This window comes from Zophobas morio, unplaced genomic scaffold, assembly GCF_036711695.1.
Source record: "Zophobas morio isolate AGI-343-1 ecotype UQ-CSIRO unplaced genomic scaffold, CSIRO_AGI_Zmor_V1 ptg000042l, whole genome shotgun sequence".
Lineage (NCBI taxonomy): Eukaryota > Metazoa > Arthropoda > Insecta > Coleoptera > Tenebrionidae > Zophobas > Zophobas morio.
In genome coordinates this window covers 74,093-86,344 of record NW_026972147.1, presented here as the reverse complement: position 1 = coordinate 86,344, position 12,252 = coordinate 74,093, and the positions used below count along the sequence as shown (strand labels likewise).

Here is a 12,252-nt window from a genome sequence, read left to right as displayed (position 1 = left end):
CCCAAAAGTCTGCGTAAATCATCCATTTCATATTCTACTTTCCGCCTTTCTTTCTTTTTCGCTCTCAACTAAAGCTCTGCACCTTCAATTTTATACATTATCGTGCTATAGAAAGCTAAAACTTATTATAAAAAGTTAGAAGTTTAGGGAAAAATTGTTATTGCTCTATTTAAGTTTTATTGAATTTTTTTAACAATAGGTATTTATATAATTATATGACAATAGAGGTGTTAATATTCATAAAATTATAACTAATACAAAAGTAAAGAGAATGTTAAAATTGGCGAATAATTTTCTTTTTACACTTTCGTTGTCTTAATTAGTAACCATTTATACAATTTGGTAAGGAAGATAAATACATTATTGTTGACATAAATCTCTTATTTAAACATATAACATGCAGACTAAAAAACTTTATTAAACTCTTCTTTTAAAATGTTATATAGTTAATGTAGAATAAGTAAACCACAATGAACGAAAAAAATATTATAGGCTTTAAATAAAAATTCTTTATATATGTAAAAATATTTCACTATCAGATTTAGTAACCTATTTTAAAAAAAGTAAGTAGAGTAAAACATACATATATTATAAATATATTGATTCATAAATATTAAATATTATTCTTCCAAGATTTCTTCCTGTAAATGATGATTTTCCTTGTAGTCGTAATAATAGCTTTTTTATTTCCAAACCTCGCTGATGAGCAAGCACTAGCTTCTCTGCTTACACCTCTTGAGTTGCCTGGTAGATTACTATATATTTGCACAACCAAAGTTTTGAAGTTGTTAGTGTGCATAAAAGTTAGTTACTTTTAATATTAATCTGTAAAAAGTATTTGCTAAATATAATTGTTCACGTTTTATATTCAAAAACAATTTTTAAATTAGTCATAATAGTAATGTCAGGACTGTTTTCTTCCTAGTATTAATTTATTTATACAATATATATGTATGTTTAACTTTTACTTTTGATACATAACTGTGCTCTTCATCGATAACTTCTGAAAGTAAGTACTTTATTGATGAGTTCAACAGTGAGGACTTAAGTATGACTTTTCATACCCTCACAAGTTATTTGGCTATAAGTATAGCCTAGCTTATTTAGCACTACGAGCTTTGATTCATAAAAAGGTACATGCTGAGTAAACTGGTGCCCTCTCGTAGAACAAATTTAATACAATAGGTTTAATGTTGATTCTTATATGTGTATTTTTTTTAAATATTTAAAAACTGCACACTATAAGTTATTGGGAGCTTGTTGCCTAGCATTTGCGTTCTCTAGCTAAAAATATTTTATATACCGTAAATTTATTAATTAAACTATTTAATTGACAGGTAAAATTAAATACATTAATAATAAAACGATAAATTTTATTAAAAAATCTCAAGAGAAGCAGCCGATAGTTTCTCTAGAAAATGAATTACCAGTTAATTTAGTTGATATTATAAAAATGTATAAATGTGGAAGCACCACGAAGACAACCAATGAATATTTTAAAGATCCTGTTAAACAGCCAAGAAAGGTGGTATTCTATTTTTTACTTAGTGTTGTATTTGTATTCACTTAATACAACTAAGTCAGAATTTTTACCGTTTAAATATCTATTTCTCCTTCTGAATTATAAAACTATACAAATTTAAAATACTATATGTTAGTTAGTAGATTAAACATGTACTAAAATCTTTATAGAGTAAAATGTCCCTTTTAGATATTGAGTCAAGCCATCTTATTACTTTACATCCTAAAGAATTCAACTAGAGCAAACTAACAAGGTAAAGGAGAGGTTACCTTCTTATAATATTCCCTATTACCTTAATATATACTCGCTAAAAAAGCTTTGGGAAGGCTCGTTTCGCTAAAATGGGTTTAAGGGAGATTTAAGATTGACTAAAATCTTTTAATTTTTAACATATGGTATGAATAAAACAATGGAATAACGTCTTGTATAATAAATATGAATAATATTAAAATATATTGCGTACTGCTTATGTTATTTTAAAATAATATACATACACGGTCAGCTATGATTCTAAATTAACACTGCAAATATTTAGAGCATTAAGAAGTGGGCGTAGGTAAATGGACAATATTTTTTTAATAATGACTATAAAGAGACACTGTATTTATAAGAATAGACTGCTGAATTGCTTATATTACTGCTGTGTTTACACCAAACATCCTCAGCTTTTTTATGGGAGTGCCTAAAGGCTCCCATAGCGAATAACAAGGGCGGAGGCGACCAAAGTCTTTTGCACCTGCATTTTGAACTTTTTCAAATCTGCGGTTGTGCACTGTATTAGCTTATAAGAGCGAAGTTAGGTTAAATACGCCACCAAAGATCATAAAAGAGTCGCATTGGTGGAAATCGAACCCCGGCCTGGAATATGCGCCCATTTTTAACCGCTGAGCTACAACACAACTCTAGATCTCGGTATGATGGTTATACGTTACCTGTTACATTGTCCAGTTCGTCGTGAAGGGGGTTGTTGTGACGCTCACGTCCTCAGACGCAGTATAACTTTTTATTTCTACTTTGCAGTGCTACTGGTGGTGCATCGAGTGCCCACCAGGGAGAGCGTAAGTCATGTTCCACCGTGCACACCGTGAATTGTAGTATGTGCAAGGGACGACCAACGCCACGCAACTTGCGCAGGAGACCTTCTTGCTGTCTCAGAAATGGATCTCGTGGCATTGGAGTCAAAATCTCGAGTTATTCATTAACAGGACATAATAGCTACCTGTGTTGTATGGCCACCCTAGTATTTAAAAACCTTCTCGTGCGCTTCAGCTGGTGGAGCTTCACTATATTTCGGTTTTTATTAACTCACTAGGTCAAAACGAACAGATGTTCTAGTGAAAGCTCGTTAAGGGCCGCGATATCGCTGTAAAATGTTATATCGAGCAAATCAAATATGCCTTTCTTCGCCATGTACGTCATTCAAGTTTTCGGCCCGATTGTGCCAAGCAGAGTGCTCAATTTTTAAATTATTATGCACATCCGCGAGGCAACCTCATTGCAGTTGTGCATCTTACAAACTATGGCCAGCGGTTTAATGACCTCCTGAATTCAAAAAGTAACCCTTAACGTGCCCAGGTCTTTTAAGCTATTGTGGTAGTCTTAATTAATTTAAACAGCAATGGCTAATGAACTAATAGAGTTTTCGATGTATTCTTTAAAGCAGTTACTAGTGATTTTTAAAAAAAAAGTTCCTTGAATTATATTTAACTAGCAGTTATTGTAACTGTGTATAACAAAATCAACGAAGCATCGGTGGTTATCCTGAAGTGTTTTCTTTAAAAACTTGCAGCCTGTTAATATGATAAGAAGAGATCAACAATCTAAAGTGTATGCGACAATCAGAGGAATACTATATTTATATATACGCAGCTTAGTTTTAAGATAAATATGCTACGTTTATATATTAAATAAAACCTTAGCAGTGTTACAATTAACAAGTAATCAAAACAAAATTTGAGCAATTTCATTTTCAAAAACCAATAAAAAATTTACTTACCGCCATTCATTTTAAATTCCATCATAGACTATATATCTAATTATCTGAGTGGCTACTAGGATAAACTATTTAATCATATTTATGAGTAGAATTTACTAATTAGGCTTCCTTACTATTACATACCAAGTCAGATTCGCTATAAATAAGCACTATGAGATATTTTGAAGCAATCAATTATGAAATCTTTAATTTGGTTTTCTTCTAACAATTTCAATTACAATAAATATTGCTAAAAAATTTTTTTAAGGGTAAAATACATTTTTATGTTTAAAAGTATTAAAAAGTTTTTTTTTCACTCTTTCTTAATAATATTAAAATCATTAAAAAGTGCTAAACTACAAGAGAATTCGATTGTAAATATTTTTATATACAGAATTTTTATAGATTTTTATTTCGCTTTCTTTAAAGAAATTTTACTGTTCTCATCCTACTATGAGACAATTTTCAAAGCATATAATATTTCGAGAATTTTCTTGTTATCAACCTTCTATGACTCATATTTTTTGTTTATTAAATTTTTTTAGGGGAACTGAACTGCTTTCTTTGATTTCACTCCTGCCGGGAAAACAACGACTATTTGGAACCGATCCTATCAAAAGTCGTTAAGTTTTGTAAATAATTATTCCGTCTTTTTTAAAATCTTTTATACTAAACCTTTCGTTTAAATTACATATCTTTTTTGTCTTCGAACTGTTACATATTTACTAAACAACATATTATAAAAAAAAAATTTATTTATTGAGCCCCACAAAAACTATGCAAACCTTTTTTCCATCTGCCTTCTTATAGTAAAACAATTAACAAAACATAAACTATTACCTTGTTGCACATTTAAGCTGGCTTTTACCATTATTTCCTATTCTTTTACTAAAATTATAAGACCCATCTATTAAAACATTTTTCTGTCAGATATATAAACCCAAAGAATAATACACAAACAATAAAAAAGAATAATACATAAAATACAAACGAACAAAAAAAAGTGTACGAATATTAAAAATCTTAAATATGAATTTCTACCAATGAAACCACTTATATATTTCGCCTATAGATATTCATACTAAATTAGAAAAAAAATAAATTTTATTCATTTATTAAGTATATTTGCTAATCCACCTATATAAGTTTATCATTTTGTTAGTGCTACTCGTAGTGTTAAGCTTGCACTAAAAAGCTGTTTAAAAAAAATTGTCAATCGCTTGGGGTACTCTTTAGCAAAGCTCCTCATATTTTTTTAACGTGACTGCGTAGTATCTGTTTCTTATTATAATAAAAAAAGTTTTTCTAATAATAATGAATTTAAAACTTTAATTATAAAGCATAGAGTTAATTTTCAAGGGTTATTTTATTGTGGGTTAATGTAATATTAAACAGGATGTTTTCGTTAGTCTTAGCTCATATCAAGTTAATAAAATAAACTCTTCTCTAATAAATATTTGTACAACAGAAGTATGCTAACAATAAAATTATTCATATATAAAGATTGTATGCATGGACCTAAAATAGATTATAAAATACAAGTCTTCTCTTTAATGTATATTATACAACTTAAAAAACTTTCTTATATAGTGTTTATACATTAACATTTTAATATAAAATCTTGATAGTATACCTTTCTTTATATCGTTTAAGGGATTTTAGATCCTTTTAATAGAATAAAAAGAGGCGCCTCAGGCTGTTCTTCTATTTTACTAAAAAAGTTTTTATTTTGTTTATCTGCTGTTTAAATAAAATTTATGCTTTGTGTGCAACGTATTAAACTTTACAATTTAATTTTTATTTTTCGTTTACTGCTTTTAATTTTTATATATGCGTTGTATATACAATAATTTAAAGTTCATTATATTTTTAAATTTTAATATTAATTGTAACTCAAAATTCAGTTTTACTGCTTTTAATATAAATAATGCATAAATTATTTTTGAATTTTTATATTTACTAACTTTTTGCTCTATTTACTGTTTTTCACTTTAATTTTTTTTTATTTGTGCTTTTTATATTCAAATAACGAGGTTTATTTCTTTCTCGTTTTTACATTTTTATCTACTGTCCCTTCAATTCCTATTTACCTAATTTATAGTTTCCTTTAGCGATTTTTATTAAAAAAAATTAAAATAAGCTCTTAAATTTTAGCCTTTTCATTTTTATTGAATAACTTTCTCCTGTAGATTCAATAATAGTTTATTAATTTAGGCGTTTTATATATTTTAAATAATTTTTTTTTTCAACCTTTAATTTTAATTTAATGCGTTGTATATTTAATTTGAGTGGAGTTCTATTAAAAGTAAGGTTTTCGAAATAAATATTTTTTTTCAAATTTTTTAACTTTCTCTAAAATTTGGGTTTTTTAATTTTTCAATTCTTCTTAAAACAAACTTTATAAATTCAGTTCTCTATTTTTTTTTATAATTCATGATTTCTGAGAAACTTTGTGGCTTAAATTTTAAATTTAAAAAATTCTAAAAATTTATTCTATTTTTTAAAAATATATAGGAACTTTCATATATTTCTTTATACACAATAACTACTTCTATAAATATTTTTTTAAAATATATCGAAATAAATAATTAAATTAGGAAATTTAATATTTTTTATTAAAAACTATTATAAAATTTGTTTTTTTAGTTGTGGTTTTACCATTTGAATAATTTTATTTGGTTTACTATTTTTTTGAGAAAAATATCTGCTTTTTGTGGAATTTGTCTTCGAATTTCCTTCAATTTTAGATTTATTAAAGCTGGTGTTTTTCTTAGAATTTACTTTATTTGAGCTAACAATAAAAAAATTGAGTAAGTAAAAAAAAAAATAAAAAAAGTATCTCGAAAATATTATAATAATTTTTTTTTATACAAAATGAAATCCGAAAGTAAAAAATTGAAGTTGTAAGTAAAAATATAATTCTACCTTTAGTTTTTTTTATATAAAAACTTATTTACTTCCTGTTAGTTTTGTTAATATTTAAATCATATATTTTTTTATAGTATTCTAATTTTTAAGTTAAATTTTTATTTTTTTTTATAATATTAATAAAAAATAATAAATAAGCTATAAAAGTAAATATAAAAAGAATATTTTGTAATATTAATAGATTACAAATAATTAATTTTGCATAAAGAAAAAATTTAAATAATTATTTTTTAACAAATAATGTTAACTTAAGAAAAACAATACTTATTAATAATAGTAAACAGTTTTAGTATTACTTCACATAATTTCTTATTTCTTAATATATTAATAAATAAAACTTTTCAATAAAAATACAGCTTAAATTATAAATCTAATTATTTTTTTTCTAAATATTTTAAAATTTTTTTTTTAGTATTTAAATAATAATTTTTTTTATTAAAATTATTTTGTGTATTATTATTTTTATTTTCTTTTCACTTAAAGAAAAAAATTTTTTTTTAAAAATTATAATAAAAATTTAAACACCTTTACTAAAAATTTTTAAGAGTTTCGTTTTCTTTGAATTATTTTTTATAAACAATAATATATTTTATATTCAAAAATTCAAATTATAATTTAAATTTTAAACAATTTTTATTTAATAGTACTAAACAATAATTCACTTCAAATTATTTTTAGTTTTTTGTACCTTTTTTTATAAATAATACTTTTATATAAAAAAAACTTTTTTATTGAACTTTTTATATAAATTATAATGTTTTTATAAATATTAGAAAATAGTTTACAATTTACTTTTCATTATTTTTGGTTTTTTTAAATTATTAGTATATTTAATAATACTTTTTTATGATAAAACTTTTTTTTATACTATAATCCTAAATAATAATAAAAAAAATTCCGTAGAAAAAAAACTTTAGTTTCTTTAAATTGTAGCCTGCCGGAGCTGATTTCACAATAGTCGCTAGAAATTCACTCCCTATATTATAAAAAAATATAAATTTCATTCTTTTTTCTAATACAGTAAAGTTTATTATTTTCACTTTTTCATAAATTTTTTTCTAACTTTTTTTAATATAAAGCTTTTTTATGCATAAAAAAAATAACCATTTTTTTTAATATAATGAACTTTATTATTTTACTGTTCAAAAATATTTTTTATAACTGTTTTGATGTAATTGAGTTTTATTTTTTTACTTATTAAAATTTAATTTATACTAAAAAATTTATTATAAACTTTTATATATTTTTTTTAAATAGCGAAGTTTATTATTTTACTTTTTCATAAATATTTTTTCTTAATTTTTTTTAAACATAATAAAGTATTATTTTTACTTATTCATATAAAATTTCTAATATTATAACTTTTTTATAAAATTTTAAATTGTATCCTTTAAAAAATTTATTATAAACTTTTTATGTTTCCTTAATATAGTAAAGTTTATTTTATAAATATTTATATAACTTTATTTTAAACATTATTAGTTTTCTTTTTATTTTAAAAAAATTACTATAACCTCAAGACAGTTTTTTAATATAGTAAAGTTTATTATTTAACTTTCTCATAAAAAATTTATAAATTCTATAACTTTAAATTTTTTTCTTTATAAAAAAATGAATATAAACTTTTATAATTTTTTTTAAAAAATAGTTTTTTTACTTCCTTTTTTCGTATAAGTTTTTCTAACTTTTCTTAATATTTTAAATATTATTTTTATTCTGATATTTAATTTATATTAAAAATATTTATGAAATTTAGTTTTTTCATAAAAAGAGAAAATTTTATAAATCTAAAAAATATATTTAATAAATTTTGTCATTAAAGTAATAATATATAACTAAATAAAATTTGAGTTTTAGTAATAATAATAAAAGTTATATTATTTATATTAATTATAATAAATTTCTTATTATTTTGATTTTAGTAATAAGAAAAGTTGCCATAAATATAATTAGCTTCATAAAAAAATTCGTAATAAATTTATATTTTCAATAATTTGACAGTGTTGATGTAAACTACCAAAAAGTTATATATATATTACTAACTTTTTATATATTTTTCAAAAAATTAGTTTAAGTATTTTAATATTGTCTAAATAACTTTTTATTCATATTATTTATATATTTAACTTATTAAATAGCAAAAATTTAGAACTTTTTAAAAAAAAAGTTTAGTTTGTAATAATATAATACTTATATATACCGAATTTTTTATATTTTGGTAAAGTCATTCCAATAATATCCATAAATTCTTCTCTGCACTTTGGGAGTTTCGAGACCATTTCAATAAGAGTCTCATCGGTAAACACTGAAGCGTTCGAACAGTTGTACTTTCTCGCCAGCTGCATTCGAACTTTTTTTAACTCTGAATAAAGAAAGTAATATAAAAATAATAATATTAATAATTATTATATTATTATTATAAACTTTTTAAAAATAAACTCAAAACTCAATAAGCAATATGATACAATTAATTGATCATTAAAAATTATTATGATTGTCAGAATAAACCTAAACCGATCAATATTTTTTTCATAAATTAAGACTTAAATTTCCAAGGAATAAGGACAAATTATAACTAAAGCTGTATATGATAACTATGATGCTTTTGGACATTAAAAATATTTTGATTGGTCAATATAACATTTAAACCAACCAAAATTCATTTAGAAATTAAAAAATGAAACTTTATTTCAAATAAAGTCAAATCATAACCGAATAAATATTGATTGCTCATATAAAAATTTTTTGATTGACCTGTTCTTAACTGTTCTAACGAATAATTTCCTTATAAGATATAGATGGCCCATACCATAACTAAAACTGAACACCAATAAAATATAATGACACAATTCATTGGACATTTTAGTTATATTTTGATTGGACAGTATTAATGATTTTTTATAAATTAAAACAAAAATTACTATTACAAGAAAAAAATAGGACTGTGAAGGGTAATGGGTATCAAAAAAAACGGTAGGACCATCCAAAAGAGCTTTTTGCTGCTGCAGTGACTGGAAGGGAACGGACGCCAGAGCGGAGGAGAGCCGAACTTCTGACTTTTGCTTGTTATTGTACTTTTCGAGAACAGGTAAAGTAATGATTAGCTTGTTGTCCAGCGCCAGAGAGGCTTTCGGCCTTTACAAAAAGTAGATTTGCTTTAGACAATAATAGTAAAAAGGAAAAAATAATAAATATATAAAAGATAATTTATAATAAATATTAAATAAAGAGATAATATTTTAATATAAATAATTAATAAATAATAAATATTTTAAAAGAACTAAAAAATAATGTAAAATATTAAATAACTAAAGTAAATTTATCATATAATTTCAAAAATAATATAATAAATAATAGAAACTATAAGGAAAAAATTAATATTACGGAGGTAAAAATAAAAAAATATAATAAATAATAAATATCTCAAAATGTATTAAAAAATTGAGAAATAATAAATTAGTAAAAGTAATGAATATAAAATATAAAAGATATATAAATATTATAAATAATAAATAAATAAAAATATATATAAAAAAAATACTGAATAGAAAAGTAAAAATATCTTAAAAAGTGTATAATAAATAAAAGTAAAAAAAACTACACAAGAAATAGTTAATAAAGTAAATAAGAAGATATAAAAAATAGTAAATAACTAAATGTTACTGAAAATGTAAAAATAATAAATAGCAAAAAGAAAATTTAAAAATATAAAAATATTAAAATAGTAATAATATTAATATAAAACACAATAAAAAAAACTAAGTAAATACAAATATAACATATAACCAAAAGCAAATAAAAAATAAAAAATAAAAATAAAAAATTTAAAAGTAACTAAAAAGTAAGAAAAAAATATAAAAGTAACAAATGACAAAAAGTAAATATAATAATTAAAAAAACTAGAATCTTAGAAAACCATAAAAATAATAAAAAACTTGAAGGTAAATAAAAATAACATCGAAGTTAATAACTTAATTAAACACAAAAATAATAAATAAAGGAATATAAGAAATATAAAAATAGTAAAAAACTAAAAGCATATAATAAAATAGATAAATGAAAATAGAAAATTAACTAAAAAGTAAAAGACAATAAAAAATATAATAAATAACCAAAAGATGATGTAGAATTAATATAAATATATGAAAATAAATAAATAAATAAATATTTTATTAAATAAATACATTAAAAAATTAAAAAATATAATATATAATAAATAACAAATAAAAATAATAATAAATAGTAAAATAAATATAAAAAAATAACCCAAAAGGAAATAAATTAATATCGAAAGAAGTAAAAATAAAAAGGAATTTTGAAAAAATATACAGAAATAATTTTTATTTATAAAAAGAAATATATATTAAATAATTTTTGAATTAATAAAAATACTAATACGTAAAATTTATAATTATAAATAAATTAATAAAACTAATAATAATTTTTTTAAAGATATAAATGAATATGGAAATATACTTTATTAAATATTCATATAAACCTATTGAAGATAACATTATATATAATTGAAAAAAAGGAATAAATTAATGAATAAAATAATAAATAAAAATTAATAGTAAATTTTTTTTAGGAAATAAATATATAAATTTATTTTATTACATATTCATATAAAAGAAATTTTAAAAAAAAAAAGTTGTATAGAATAAAATTAATGATTAAATAAGTAAAATAACAATTATAATTATAAATAAATTATTTAAAAATAAGAGTAAAATTTTATTATAAGAAATAAATAAAACATACAAATTTTATTAAATTCTCATTTAAAAAAAATTTAAAAATTAAATTTATATAATAAAAAATAATAATTAAATAATTATAAAATAAATACAAAAATAAATAAAATATTTATAAGAACTTGAAAATGATTAAAAAAACTAAAAATCATAGTTAATATAATTTTTATGAAATTATAAAAAGTAAATAATAAAAATTTTGATAATAATATTAAGAAATTTTTTTTTCAAAAGAAATAAATTAATATATAACATTAATTTATAAAATATAAAATAAAATAAAATTTATAACAAAAAACAAATATATTAATTAAAAATAAAATAAATAAAATATATATATATATTTATAAGAAAAAATAATTAATAAAAATTTTTATAAATAAAAAATATAAAGTTTTAATAATAAATAAAAAACTGATTGAAAAAGTTTGCTTAAAATTAAAATTTATTATAAATAACAGAAAATACTATTATTATACTTTTCAATAAAAGAAATGAATATTCTTGTGTTAATAGTGAAGCATATTATAATTATAAGAATATGAATTTTTTCTTTTTAAAAGTAAATGATAAATAAAATATAAAAAGTAACTTTGAAAATTATATTGTGTTAAAGTAAAAATTTATTGAAAGTATAATATTGGATTTATGATGAAAATAATAAAAAATATAATTAAATAAGAAAATATTAAAAGTTATTATATATAAGTATTATTGTTAAGGGTAAATGTAAAAATAGTAAAAAATTATTAATAAAATAAAATATTATTGGATATTTTAGTGAAACATTAAAAATATAAATATTTTATTAATATAATTTTTTTTATAAATAAATCAACAAGTTAATAATATATAAAATTTTTATAATAAAAATATGAAAAGTTAATAATAAAATAGTAAAAATTTATTTAGAAAATATAATTTTATTAGATTTCTAATAAATAATTAAAAAATATATAAAAATGTGAAAAATATAATTTTTTATTTTTAAAACAAATATATAAAAATTGTCTAGTAGAAACATTATAACAGAATATTTCAAAATATTATACTTTTTTTTTTTAAGCTTCAGT

General features: G+C 20.8%; 1 long non-coding RNA gene across 1 annotated transcript; it reads right to left on the bottom strand.

The window, feature by feature from the left end:
- Positions 1 to 7,321: 7,321 nt before the first annotated feature.
- On the bottom strand, positions 7,322 to 9,544 carry LOC135141074 (uncharacterized). The gene is made up of 3 exons (XR_010282309.1): positions 9,406 to 9,544; positions 8,626 to 8,787; positions 7,322 to 7,401 (listed from the first exon to the last, which is right to left on the bottom strand). It is a non-coding gene; the product is annotated as an uncharacterized LOC135141074 (long non-coding RNA).
- Positions 9,545 to 12,252: the final 2,708 nt, after the last annotated feature.